Genomic DNA, 15426 nt, shown 5'->3' with positions numbered 1-15426 from the left:
ATAAAAATGTGGAAATGTTCTTAGCTACCAGGGAAGGAGCCAGTGGCTAAGTAAGGCAAACACTAGGGAGACAAAGGGGACAGTGGAAGAGAAAAGATGCTGTTGTTTTAAAAAAGAGACCAGAGGGAAGAGGTAAAAGGCACAAAAAGAGAGTTTAGCACTGGAAAAGAGAAAGACCACTTCCCCCTCCAAGAACAGAACAAAGGGCAAAGGATAAGAGATCCAGCTAAGGTAATCTGAAGTGCAGAACTGAATTTTTTAAAATTATAATTATAATTTTGAATTATAATTAAAATAATAATTAAATGGAAGCCTTCAACTAGAAAGTTTCTTTAAATACTGAAGTCCCTTTGAATTGTCTTCCAACATAATTGTTATATCAAGCAATGTATATTTGTATGCTATTGGAATGAAAGAATTTAAACAGGTGATCTAAGGATACTGATGTTTAAACCTTGTTTACTAAACAAATTAAAAGCAAACAGTCCTGCAGTCCCTCAGGAAGGCTACAATTAGTTCAAACTGGAAACAAATCACTTTTAATAGTATAAAAGTTTTTTTCTGTTCATGTTTAACTTACCTCACTAAAGGAATAAAGGGAAAAAAATAAAGGAAAAAATGGCAATAGTAAGAAATTGTCCTACTAAAACAAAGGATCAATAAACTAAAGAGTTACAAAAAATGTACAGTAAAATAGTCTTCACTAAAAACAAATTTAAAAGGACAGAGGCCTTGATTATATTAGGATCTACAGTTATCTACTCAAGATTTACATAAATTTAACACATTGCAGAAATTAAGACAGACTTAAATGGAGAAGATTCATTGATCATTTTGGGGTCATTCACTCATTTTAGGGAATTTCACCTTAAATCAACTATCAATATTAAGTCATCACACTGAACTAAGGATAATTTTATTATGCTGAATGTTTTAGGGATGGTATTTAGTACTGACCTATCCTATAATTTTTTCAGTGAGTTGAGTGAAGACAGGTACAAGTTAAAGATGATGCCCAGGCCAACCATCCCTTCATGTCTCTCCAGACTTAATAAATGCTTGTTGATAAATTACATAATGAATTTACTTTAGAAACCAAAATATTTACTATAAGAATCTAATCCATAGTTACATATTAACACACCATAAAAACAATCAAATTTTGCTGAACCTCAGGGCCTGGTCTTGCTCAAAGAGACTTTAGAAGCCACATTGACCATCTAGTACAAAAATCTAACCACAATTAAAGGTCTATCAGCCTTCCTCCTGACTTCAAGACATCAGGAGGAACCTATTACCTCCAGAGGCAGCTCATTCCACTTTTAGATATCTCTAATTGTTATTAAGTCTTTTCTTATATAGAACTAAACTGTTCCTCTTGAAACCTCCGCTCCTCATTCTGCCTTTTAGAGGCAAGAAGAAACAGTCTAATTTTCTTCCACAAAACAAATCTTCAAATATAGGCATACCTCAAAAATATTGCATGTTCAGTTCAAAATCACCACCATAAAGCAAGTAGGGCAATAAAGCAAACACTAATTTTCTGTTTCCCAGTGCATATAAAAGTTATAGTATGCTATAGCCTATTAAATGTGAAATATTACCTAAAAAAAGTATATACCTTAATATAAAAAATATTTTTATTGTTAAAAAAATGCTAAACATAATCTGACCCTTCAGTGAGTCAAAATCTTTTTGCTGGTAGAGGATCTTGCCTCAACATTGATGGCTGCTGACTGCCCAGGGTGGTGACTGCTGAAGGTTGGGGTGGCTGTGCCAATTTCTTAAAATAAGACAATGGAATTTGCTTCATCAATTGACTCTTCCTTTCCCCTGAACACTTATCTAGGCCATTACAGAGTTCTAAATTGACCTAATTTCAATTACTGTTGTGTCTCAGGGAATAGAAGCCAGTAGAGAGGGAGAGAAACAGTAAACAGCTGGTGAGTGAAACAATCAGAACACATTTATCAATTAAATTTACCATCTTATATGGGCATAGTTCATGGTAACCCAGAACAATCAGAACAGTAACATCAAAGATCACTGATCACAGATCACAGACATAATTATGTTGAAAAAGTTTGAAATATTGTAAGAATTATCATAATATGACCCACAGACATGATGTATGTGCTGTTGGAAAAATGTCAACAATAGACTTGCTTGACACAGGGTTGTGGTGAACCTTCAATCTGTAAAAAATACAATATCTGCAAAGATCAATAAAGCAAAGTGCAAGATAAAAAGGCATGTTTGTACTTGATGATAAGTATCATATATTCCCTTCTCCAGCTGAACTGAGGTTCCTCCAACTGATCCTCATACAAAAGTTTCAAGGTCTCTGAACATCATTCCAATTAAGAGTAAAAATAATAAGGGGAGTTTCCTTGGTTTTAAAAAGAAAACAAAGTCAAATAACTAGATTCATCGATCCTAATAATCAAAGCATGTTATTCCACAGAAGAAATTAAGTGAATCATTAACCTTTTCCCTCATTCTAAAACATTACTGATCCATGATCTCAGATATAAAACAGAATGAGTGAATGAAAAAGCACTTATTAAGTGTTTTAATATATACAAAGCACTGTGCCAAGCATTAGACATAAGTAGGATGATTCCTGCTTTCAAAGGGCTCAGAAAGGAAACAACATATAGACAAGTTCAACTACAAGTCAGTTAGAAAAGCCCAGTGGAGACTACAAGGTGTCACGAAGCAGAGGGTAACACATCTGTGATGTCATTTTCAGTGATAAAACCTTCTGATTCACACTTCTGATTGCAAGCCAGTTCAATTGAGGGGAGAAAGTGGAGAGATAAAAAAGTGTATAATGAAGCAAAACAAATTCCCACACGTATGGCAATGTATGTTTCATTCTGCAACTTGAATCCATTCCTTCTCTGTCAGGAGGTGGGCGTTACAGTCCTTTAGAATTGTTGCTCACTTCACAGATCAATAAGTCTTTCAAAGTTGTTTGTCTTTATAATGTTGCTTTTATTGTATAAACTGTTCTCCTGGTTCTGTTCATTTCACTCTGCATCAGTTCATCCAAGTCTTTCATATTTCTCTGAAACTTTCTCTTGTTCTTTTGTTATGGCACCAAAATATTTCATTACATTCACATAATTTCTTTAGCCATTCCCCAACTGATGAACACCCCCCTGGCTTCCAGTTTTTTTGCTATAACAAAGAGAACTGCTATAAATAATTCTATGCAGAGGAGTACTTTTTAAAAAATTTCTTCAGGTAAGTAAAAATAAGCAAACACTTAAGTGACTTTGGGGGCACAGAGAGTCTTTTGACAGTGCCAAGGACTATAGCAGTAGTAGCTGCTGAGGTGGAAAGGACTGTAGCACCTACAGAAGTGGTTGGGTCAGGTCATGCATGTTCCACAAGGGTTTTTCCTGTTAATGGCTTTAAGTATCAGGCTCCAAGAAGTGGAAGTCAGAAGTACTTTAATTCCCAAGCCTCTAGGATGAAGGGTCCTGCATTCCTTCTATAAAAGGTGGGCAAAAGAGTGGAGAACTGAGATATTAATAGTAATTTGACCTAACTAGCACATTGCTGCTTTGGCTAGTATGACCTCCCTGCCTTTCTATGGCAGAAGATCAGGGGTTGGTTCTGGAGATGGCTGGGATGTCAGGAATCGCTCCACTGGAGGATGGCTGTAGGATTTGGCCTGAAAGCTGGGTTAGTGGTCTCAAGGTATCCTATAATCCTATTCCCGAGGCTCTTGGTTTGACCTACCAATCTATTTCACCTACTAAGGGAACATGTAAGAAAACAATTTTACAAGAATCTAAAATTTTCCAGAAACAATTCTTACTACATAAAAATATACGTTACTCTAACCAGGGTTCATCAAAGAAATTCAATTGAGCTATTCATCCAACAAATATTGATTCAGTGCCTACTATGAGCAAGACACTGTGCTAGACATTGATTTTGATGAGAATGAAAAGATATTAAAGGCATGGCACAAGTCCTGAGAGAGCTTACACAGTATAGTGAATTGACAATTAACAGAGAAACATTTACTTTCAAACCACCCTCTGATGAGTAATTTTTTTGTCTATTTTTTTTCCGATATGTCTTTCACTATTTTCACCTGGGGGGATGGGAAGGCTGGGAAGGAAAAGGGTAAACAATAAATTTTTTAAAAATTTACCTTTGACATATTTGGAAGGAAATATGTACGCATAAAAATGTAAATGTGTATATATATACACACAGACATACACATAGATACATACAGACACACACACACATGCATTAATGTGAAAGAAGGCCTCAAACCCAGGAAGATCTAGGTTCAAGTCCCACAACTGAGGTGTGACTGAGCAAGTAACAGCCTCTCAATGCTCTAAAACTTTAAGTAGTGAAGAAGGTGCCAGTGTGCACTAGTAGACAGTTCCCCATGCTAATGGCACCACAGGACCAATCCCTATGTCTATTTGAAATTTTATAAATTTTACCCCATTTTTTACTAAATGCAATAAAGCTTATCTTCAGACTTTCATTATTGAACTTTAATGACTACCAACCTAAGTTCAATTCAACATTTATTAAGTGGACACTCTATGTATGCAAGGAATTGCACTAAGTCAAGGCCCTGGGTTTACAAAGATGAAAAATAAGTAAGAAACAAAGTAAGCCTGTTATAAGAGAAGTCTAAACAAACCATAACTCACATTCACATAGCAAACTGAATGACTCAACCACCTTCTAAGATAGGCATTGAAAATATTATCCCACTTCACAGCTAAAGAAAGTGACGAAGAAATTATGTGATTTACCCATGATCACAAACTAAGGATCTCAGTCAGGATTCCAATCCATCTCCTGCCTCTCTATATATATATGCATATACCATACCCCATACCCCATACCATTTAGGCTCTCTAATATGTGTGAGAAGAGTTCCTTTACAGCTGGTAGGAAAGGAAGTAGACAGAACAGATTTAGGAGAGGGAAATCAGGGGAAAATTTTTGGCCCCAAAGATTCAACTATTATAACAGACCCTATGGAGATCAAAGACAGAAAAACGTCCCACATATACCAAAGGCAAAAAAAAATTTGAAACGAAACCAATTAATTAGGGAATGGTTAACAAATTGTGGCACATTAATGGATCAGACTGCTATTGGTCATCATGATATAATGAATATGAATTCAAAGAAATATAGAAGACCTATATGAACTGAGTGAGAAGTAAACAGAACCAGGAAAAACAACATACATGACAACCATGTAAATGGAAAGATCATTTAAAAAAAAACAACTGAATGTTGTCTAATTATGACCAAGCTTGACCCTGGATGTGGAACAATTCCTACATTGTCAGATTTGGTTGGTATGTTAACTTTGCTAAGCTAAATTGTTTTGCTCCTTTTTCTCTTTTATTCTTTGTTACAAGGCTTATGGAGGGATGCACTAAAAAATTAAAGTGATATAAAAAGTTATCAACAATTTCTAAAAGATCAGTACTGTCAACCAGGTAAAAGATTTGCTGAAGAATGTTGCATATTCAACTATGCATAGTCAATGATCAGTAAATTTGCTGATGTGGGGCTACAGGGAGAGGATACTGATGGGTATTTCTTCAAGCTATCACCCCTATCTCTCTTCTCACTTTTATAGCCAAATTCTTAGAATTTTCTGCACTTGTTATCACCATATTACTTAGCCACCCACTTCCCAATCCCTTGCCATCTGACTTCTGACCCCACCACCACCACAGAAGCATTCTCTGAACAATTAAAAATGAGCCACTGTTAAATCTTTTTCTGTCCTTCCTCTTTTTGACTTCTCTGCAGACAATGTCAATCAATCACCACCTTTTGAAAACACTGTTATCCCTAGGCTTCCAATAACACTATTCCCTTAGTTTGCCTCCTCCTACCCATCAGCTATTTCTCAGTCTTCTTTACCTGATTATTCTGTGGGCATCCAGCAGGTCCTACCTTGAGTCTTTTTCTCTTTGTAGTCTCACCCTTAGTGATTTCATTAGTTCCCATGGGCTCAATTATAATCTCTGTAAACCATTCCCAAATCAATATATCTAGTCCTAATTTATCCCCAAAATTCCAACTTATCATTATCAACACATGCCAGATAGCTCAATCTGGAAATCTCATAAACCTAAAAAAAACCTCACTATGCTCAAAGACACAAAAATCCACATTTATCCAGAAATGCATTCCTCTTCCAAAATGCCCTTATTTTTCTTCAGTGCACCATCACCCTCTCAGTTGGCTAGTTCAAAAAAATCAAGTCCATCTAGTCTCTTCAATCTCTACCCGGTCTTCTAGAAAAATGATTCCTCCATTATTGCCACTCACTTACTAAAAGTCAATCTCTGTCTATTGGCTACTTCCCTACTATCTACATAACATACCAATATCTTCCCCCATCCTCCAAAAATACAGAAAAGAAGAAAAACCCCTCACCTGATCCATCCATTCTTGATAGCTGTCATCCTAATATTTTCCCTCCCATTCATGTCCAAACTCCTAAAGAGTTTCTACAATAGGTGCCTTCACTCATTATTTCTCATGAATACTCTCTACAATCTGGCTTCTTCATCATCATTCAACCAAAAACTGTTCTCTCCAAAGGCTATAAACAATCTTTTAATTGCCAAATCTAAAGACATTTTTCAATTCTCATTCTTCTTGAGTTTTTTATACTGGTGATTATTCCCTTCTCCTTTGTTTTCTTTTTCTAGTTTAACACTGCTCCCTCATGGTTATGACTAGGAGGTAGTCTAGTCATGCAGTAAAAATGAGAGATAACAGAAAACATAAATACTACAATGAAAACACCAAGATACTAAATGAACCAGAGAGAAGTCTCAATTATTCTGAGTAGACCCTCTACTGTAAATTTATATAAAAACCTGAATAACAAAAGAAAGAACGAGAGGGTTACAATCGGTCATAGATCTAAAGTATAACAATCTACATACAGTAATAAAGACATTTTTACACTGTTAAGACTAATATGTTCAAAACCACACTTTAGAACAAATGTGACTTTTGGGCCATTTCAGTTCAAAATATTTAATATAATCTCTAAGAGTTATTCTTAGACAAACTCTTCAACTGACCACAAAACACAAGAGGTAGAGATGGGATTTTACCAGTTGCATGGACAATTTTTTAAATTGTTATGGTTTTGATATAGACACTTTCCAACATTCAAATGAACTTATAAAAAAGTACATCACTAGAAAAGATTCTATTGTTAAGAGAAACAATGTGCTTTTTATTTTGTTAAGTTTTTCTAGCCTTTTTCCACCTCAGAAACAGTTCTTTGAACCGGCTCCTATGACAATGAAAGCAAAACTGACCCAAAAAAAGGATCAGAAATGATAGCAAATATAAGCTTCAACCTTTGCTCTTTGAGACCAGGGTTAGTCTGGAAAACCAACCCTGTCTCAGGCTACCTTTTAATGTGGTTTTCCTCACATTATAATAGTTGTATATATTATTATTCCATTTAAGCAACTAGGTGGCACCCTGCATAGATCACTGAGCGTAGAGTGAAGAAGACCAGAATTCAAATCTAGCCTCAGCCACTTTACTAGATGTATGAACCTGGGCAAGTCACTTAACTAGCCTGCATCAGTCTCCTCAAAGATAAAATGGGGATAATAATAGCAACTACTTCCCAGGGCTACTGTGAAGATCAAATGAGATAATATTTATAAAGTACTTAGCACAGTGCCTGGCACATAGCAGGCATTTAATAAATGTCTGTTCCCTTGCTTCACTCTGCATCTCATAGGAATCGTTCAGTTTTTCTGAATTCCTGTAAAAAATTTTTAAATTTTCATTTAGTATTTTATTTTTCCCCAGTTACATGTAAAAACAATTTTTAACATTCATTCTTATAAAACATAATTCCGTTACATTCATAATCTGAGTTGTCCAACACTCTTCAACTATCACATGTTCATTTTGTTTCCAATTTTATATAAACACAAAAAGTGATACAATAAATATTTTCACCTATTTTGAGTGTAAAACCAGTAAATTTTAAATTGTTTTCCAGAATGTTTGCAATTTTACAAGGTCAAATAGTGTAATCAAAAAGGATATGTCCTTTAATTTTGATACATTATACATGGACCATTGTATTTAATGATAGGTATCTTCTTCCTCTGTGTGATGATTTTATCTACACTGTTGTTGTCACCATGCACATTTTTCTTTTGGTTGTGGATCTACATCTCCTCTCTTGCTTTTCCCACACTGCTTCACTTCATACAAATAGGGGGATAGACTGATGCAGAAGAAACATTACTGGACTTGGAAGAGAACATGGTAAATCTTAGATCTAGTACACATCAATGGAGATAACAGGCAAATCTCTCAAGACCTGTTTTATTAATATAGAAAATGATGATGTTGGACTAAGACAATTTCTAAGTTCTCTACTAGATCTAAACCTTATATCTTATGATCTCATGATTCTTTGAATTCTTCATATTCATCTTTGCTTACACTGGAGTGATATTCCATTATCTTCATACCACACTATGTTCAGCCACCCTTCAATGAAAGACATAATTTTGTTTCCCATTTTTTATTATCAAAATATTATTATGGAAGCACTTATCTTTTCTTGCCATCAATAACTCTTTACCAATCTCTTCTAGCCATCAATAACTTTGTTGGGACTATAAATTCCACTAGTAGAATACCTAAATTAAGAGGTTATGAATAATTTTACAATTTCACCTGCAATGAATTAGCAAACCGTCTTCCCACAACTTCCAGTCAACAAGCATTTACTAAGCACCTCCACACTGTGCTCTGTGTGGGGGATACAAAGAAAGGCGCAAAACAGTTCTTGCTTTCAGTTAGCTCAATCTAATGAGAAAGACCACATGAAAATAACTATATACAAACAAGCTATAAACAGAATAAACTAGAAGTAATGAATACAAGAAAAGCATTAGCATTAAAGATGAAGGCAGGCTTCTTCTAAAACATAAGGTTTTGGTTGGTTGGTTGTTGTCCTTCATCTTCAAAGAAGACCAAAATGACATCACCATGATAAAGTGAAATTTCAGTGTCTGACTGGCTGATCAGACTGTTCTACCACAGGCTGGGCACAGATAGTCCATGTGAATATTTGAAGTGGATATCCCAAATTTGTGCATCCTGCATTCACTTTGTGCTGTCTCAATTCTGCTTTGCTCAAAGAGCACAGCACCCTTTCTGATGTGGGCTCACCATGCTGAGCAGTCCTGTGCCAGTGTCTCCCATGTTGCACAGTCAAATCCAAAGTTCTTGAGAGAGACCTTGAAAGTGTCCTTGTGTCACTTCTTCTGGCCACCATGTGATCGCCTGTCCCATGCTAGTTCTCCATAAAATAGTCTTTTTGGCAAGCATACATTTTGCATTCAAACAACAGAGTTGTGCTCTCTAAAGCACAGTTTGAATGCTTGGCAGCTCAGCTCAAGCAAGAACTTCAGTGTCTGCTACCTTATCCTGCCAGATGATCCTCAGAATCTTTCTAAGACAGTTCAAATGGAAGCAATTCAGTTTTGTGGCATGGTGCTGGTAGACTGTCCATGCTTCACAGGCATACAACAATAACGTCAGTATAACGACTCTGTAGATCTTCAGTTTGCCAGTCAATCTAATACCTCTTCTCTCCCATACTTTTCTTTGGAGCTTCCCAAATACTGAGCTAGCTCTGGCAATGCATGCATCAACCTCATTGTCAATGTGTACATTCCTGGAAAGTACACTTCCAAGGTAAGTGACCTTATCCACAGCATTTAAAATTTCTCCATTTGTTGTAACGGATGGTTCCACATATGGATGGTTTGGTGGTGGCTGACAGAGTACCGGTGTTTTCTTGGTCTTTATTATTAGGCCAAAATTAGCACAGGAAGCAGAGAACTGATCCATCATCAGTACAGTAGTTCACTTTGATGCTGTGTTCATTCTCATTGAAAGCATTTGTCAACATGGCTGAAAACATCATGCTAAAAAGCATGGGAGCAAGCACACAGCCTTGTTTCACTCCACTGGTGACTGGGAAGGCATGAGAGCACTGTACATTATATAGAACCTGGACAAATATACCATCATAAAATTTACGTACAATATTGATGAATTTCTCTGGGCAATCAAGGTTTTAGCTGGGACTTGAAAGAAGTCAGGAGGCAGAGCTGAGGACAGAAAGCATTCAAGTCATGAGGAACAGCCTATGAAAATGTCTGGAGTTAGGAGATGGAGTGTATTATTTAAGAACCAGCAAGAGACCAGTGTACTGGATTGTAGTGTGTGGAGAGCAATCAGGTATATGACACTGGAAAAGTAGGAGGGGGCCAGGTTTGAATGTCAAACAGGATTCTATATATGTGATTCTGAGAATGAAAGGCAGTCACTGGAGTGCACTGAACAAAAGATGACATTATCAGATCTGCACTTCAGGAATATCGATTTGATCGCTTATCGGATAAAGATTTGAGGCAGGGAGAGCAAGCAGCAGGCTACTAAAATAATCCAGGTACAAGATAAGGAGGACCTTCACAAGAGCAGCGGCAGCAATGTCTTAGAAAAGAAGGGGGCATATGAGAGATGTTAACAAAGGTAAAATTGACAGACTGGCAACAGATTTGGGGGGGAAGGGACACGAAAAGGTGGAGAGAGTGATGAATGAAGGATGACTTGAGAGGATGGCAGTAGCAACAGTACTACAGAGGTTTAGGAAGGGAGATGGCTTGGAGAAAAAGATAATGAATTAAGTTTTGGACAAGCTGAACGTAAGATGTCTATAGGATATCTAGTTTAAGTTGTCTCATAAATAAGAAATTGCAGATGCAAGTCTGGAGGTTAGGAAAGAAGAAATCTGGACAAGTGGATCTGAGAATCATCATAATTAGAAATGATCATTGAAACCATGGGAGTTGAGATCACCAAATGAAATGCTGAGGTGTAAAACTTGAGGCCTAAACCATCTTAAAAAGTAACTGAGAAATGTTTAACAAAATACAACATAATTTGTGGTTTTCCAAGTCATTATGTGACTGCAGAGATCTGTCTCCATTTAAGATTGGCACCACTGGTGAGAAGAGGGTCCAGGACAGAAACCTTAGGGGACAGTTTTCCCATCTTTGCTAATTTGGTAGTTATGCTAGTTTAGGATTGTTTTGATTTTTATTTCTGATTAATAATTTTGTATATTTTTTAGGTGTTTAATCATGGATTGGTTCTTCTTTTGCAAATCATTAGACTGGAGGGAAATGGTTCATAATTTTATAGGTCTATCAATCCCTTCTAGGTTTCACAATGTCAGATGTTTATCAGTTGTTAATACAAAGTTTCTTCTAAAATTCTACCTTTTCTTGTACTTCTAACTGTGATGACTTGATTTATGCAAAAGCATTTTTATTTTATATAATCAACATTATGTTTAACTGTGACAGTTAACTACTCTCTAAATTTTTTCTGACACAACTTCTTCTATTCGGACCATTATCTATTTGGAATTTTTGTAATAAGACAAGGTATAACATTCTTATCTAAACTTATTTTTCAGTGAACTGCTTTCCAGTTTTTCAAGCAGTTATTATAGAATGGAGTTCCTTCAGTTAGTAATTTCTTCTCTTGGTTAGTTCGAACACTATGCTGCTGCACATATTTTTCTGCCTAGATCCTGCCTATCTGGTCTACAATCCACTTTCATAATTTCATGTATTTATGCACTTTAAAAAATTCTGAGTCCACACATATCATGGACTGCCAAAGGAATCCATGAACAGCTGTCAATTCTTCATAGATTTTGAATGATAGATATTTATTATTAAGTGTAAAGTTTACCCCCAAACCCCCACTTTAGGTTATTAACAACTTGAGTACCACAATGAAGGTCAAGTGGCTATAAAACAAAAGGCCTTAATGTGACTTCTTGACAGAAACAGTTTTAAAACAGTAGATTACACATAGTAGATGCTTAATAAATGTTTACTTATGTGACAGCAGAAACTTTTTAAATGCACATGAGATTAGTATTAAGTTTATTAGTATTAAGAAACACATAAAAAAGAACCTAGGTGCTTGACAAAGTTATTTGTCAGAGTCATGGAAGAAGGCCTACACAGAGTCCAAATGAAAGATGGATTCCCAATAGTTAGTGAGGTCTGTCTTCCAGCTGCCAGGTGAAATTTATATTAAATGTGCAAGTCTTGGAATGCTGCAGATTCTCCTTTCAAACAGTTCAAATTGACCTAACTATCCACATAGGGAAAACAAAATACACTATGATTTAGTTATCAACACTACGATACAAAAATGGATAAACAACAAACTTCATCCAGAACTGAAAACGAGGAAAAGAACTGCATTTGGAATGCTTTCAATGACCGCAAGCTTATCATTGAAACAAAAAAAAATCTTTGCAACTTCAATTTATTTCCAGTGATTCTTTGATACTACAAATGATGCTACAAACCATGAAATACCACAATCTTCAAAAAATAAAAAGTGTTACCCAAAGGGCAACGAAAAGATTACATGATCAAAGAAGCCACAGAATTTTACAAATTGCATGCCATAAGTGCAATGAAAGGGAAAAGTGGATGCCAAAGTAAGGTAGGACAAATTAGGATTCACTGGAGACAAAAGGAAAAATAGTTTGTACCCAGAGTGAAGGATGTTGAAGAAATGAACAAAGAAAGATATCAAATTGGAAGACAAAAACAAACCATGAGAGGCAGAGATGCTCTATAAGGGGAGGAGAAATAAAGAAATAATATAGCTCACATTTATCTAAGACTATGGATTGTGAAAGATAACCTTACAAATACTATTTAATTTGAACCTATTAATTATTCTCAGCTTTAGTTCTCTTGTGTTATTTGACTTGCCCAAGGTCATACAACTAATAAGTGGTAGTGTCGATGTTAGAAGTTCAACTCAATAAATATTTATTACGTAACTACTATATGCTAGGCATTGGGCTAAGCCTAAGAATCTGACTGGTCTGACTCAAGTCCAGTGTTCTTTCCATTAGATACACTACCCTTCTTACATTAATTATCACAATTTTAGTACGAGTTTCTTTTGAGGAGGGAGTTTAATGAGGCAAGCCAAAAGGTACGTTAGAAAAATGACCACAAGGATGAATATTTTATTCAAACAACTGACAACCTTCTATTAAATACCTACTATGTGCTACGTACTGTTTTAAGCACTAGCGGTACAAAGACAAAAGGAGGAACTTTGTCTCTGCTCAAGGAGCTTACATTCTAATGGAGGTGATAACATGTTCAAAAACATGTACATATACATGCATACACAGAGCAGTTTGGGGAAGGACATTATTAGCAGGGGGCTCAGGAAAGGATTTATGTAGAAGGTGGTAATGAAGTTTAGTTTTGAAGAAAGTCAGGGATTCCAAGGAGAGAGGAAGAAAAGCAAGGGAGAAGCATTTCAAAAATGGAAGCTAGGCAATGAAAAAGGTTCTAGACAAGAAAAGCATCCGATTCTATAAAATCATGGTTATGATAGGATCACTCAAGATTATTCTGATTTGTATTTCTCTGGCTCTAAAATCCTTGTAAGAAGAATGCAAAGATAAGAAGGGACCTAGCTGTGAAGGACCAAACAGAAGAGTTTTTTTATCCTAGAGATAAGAAAAAGGAGATATTACTATTTATTGAATGGGGTTGGATAACATGGTCAGACCTACACTTTTAGAAAATAACTTTGGCAGCTAGATAGAAGATGGATTAGAACAGAGAGACTTAAGCTAGGAAGACTAAATAGGAGGCTATTCTAACATTCCTAGCCAGAGGTTATGTAACTGGATATGGACGGTATGTAGAAGATGACTCTGAGGTTTCAAACCATTATCCATAACTGGAAGAATGGTAATATTCTTGAAAGCAATGGGGAAGCACAGAAGAGAAGTTTTGACACAAAAGATGAGTAATGTTTTAGACATACTGAGTTTGAGTTACCAATGGAACAAATGAAGGACTAGAGCTCCAGAGAGAGTCTAGGGCTACATGTAGATCTGAGGAGTGTTAGTCACAGAGATTGAACCCATGGGAGTTAAACATACATACACTGGATCTCATCCTTCCAAACACAATCTGTGTTTCTCTGACCTGAACGTTGTAGCAGTCTGGGCCCTTTTGGGTCCAGGAATCTCCCAGATTAACAGGACAGGTATGAGAGTTAGGTGGAGGGTCGTCTCCTCTCCTACTTGAGGATAACTGTAGAAAAATTGATGAATTTAAAATACATGCCTTTGTAAAGTCAAAGACAGCTGTGGCTTAGTCTAAGTGCTTTAAATGCCATTCTACTTGATCACATCAGTGTAAATTTAATGACAGCCTGTGGGAAAAATTATTTTATCCAAACTTTTGAGAGATATTTCACCATCAAGATACCACCAGATAGCAACATAATAGGAGGAAAAAGTTATAAATGAGGAAAAAGAAAGATTGGTATGGAGTATTCAGATTATTATCCCTATCTTTAGATGGGAAAGTGAGGTTCAGAAAAGTTAAGTGACCAGCACCCAGCAACATGTTTAATAAATGCTAGCTAAAGCTGGGACTTGAATCCAAATCTTCTAAGTTCAAGTCAAGTATAACAGTCCTTCACAACTGTTCTATCTCTGCAGGTCTATGATAGTAATTTGACCAATCACATGCTCAAGTTCAGCTTCATGAGATGCCTAAGTAACCATCAATTTATATGGTTTCTAAAGAGAAATTCATTCCTTTTTACAACCAACTTACAAAGGAACTTGTAGAACACAACCTACTGCCAACATGAACATGACAGATGGTATTATTTCTTAGGACTGTTGGGAGCTCGTCAGATCAACTTGATTCAAACTTCAACAGTTCTTTTCAATAAAGAAAGAGACAAATCAGGAGCAATCTCCATAAATTTCCAAACCACACCATCAGTGAAGCCTCTTTTAATTTTTCCAAATACAGGAGCAGCCAACACAACCAAAAATTTAGTTAATAAGCAAGGATACAAAGTATTAATATTTTCTGAAGAATTGGGATTAAAAACATTATGTAAAAGAGACTCATTCCAGAACTATAAAGTCTAAAGAAACAGTTTTAAATGTGGTAAATTTAGTAACTTCTACCTTAATTGCTATTTCTCTTCCAGACACTGAATTATTACGAGTAATAGTGATACTACTAATATACTTTGTCCATATTTCCAAAACACTTTACATTTGTTTATATAATGTTTCCTTTCAACCATCACTCTGGTCTGGTCAAAAGGGCATTTGGTAGAAGTAATAGCAAAGAATCAAATGTCAAACATTTAACTTTAAGACCTAAATAAGTATTAATGAGAAATGACCTAATGTGACATATATCCTTTTACTAGGATAAAATGATCACCATACTGGGTAATGAAAAT

The 15426-nt window shown here is 35.9% G+C and overlaps 1 protein-coding gene across 7 annotated transcripts in view; it reads right to left on the bottom strand.

Moving 5' to 3' along the window:
• Positions 1–15426, bottom strand: part of SPIN1 (spindlin 1) — a 222617-nt gene that overhangs the window by 86094 nt on the left and 121097 nt on the right. The window lies entirely within an intron of this gene.

The sequence above is a fragment of the Notamacropus eugenii genome, chromosome 3 (genome assembly GCF_028372415.1).
Source record: "Notamacropus eugenii isolate mMacEug1 chromosome 3, mMacEug1.pri_v2, whole genome shotgun sequence".
Lineage (NCBI taxonomy): Eukaryota > Metazoa > Chordata > Mammalia > Diprotodontia > Macropodidae > Notamacropus > Notamacropus eugenii.
Note: the sequence above shows the minus strand (reverse complement) of the source record. Positions and strands in the feature narration are given on the sequence as shown.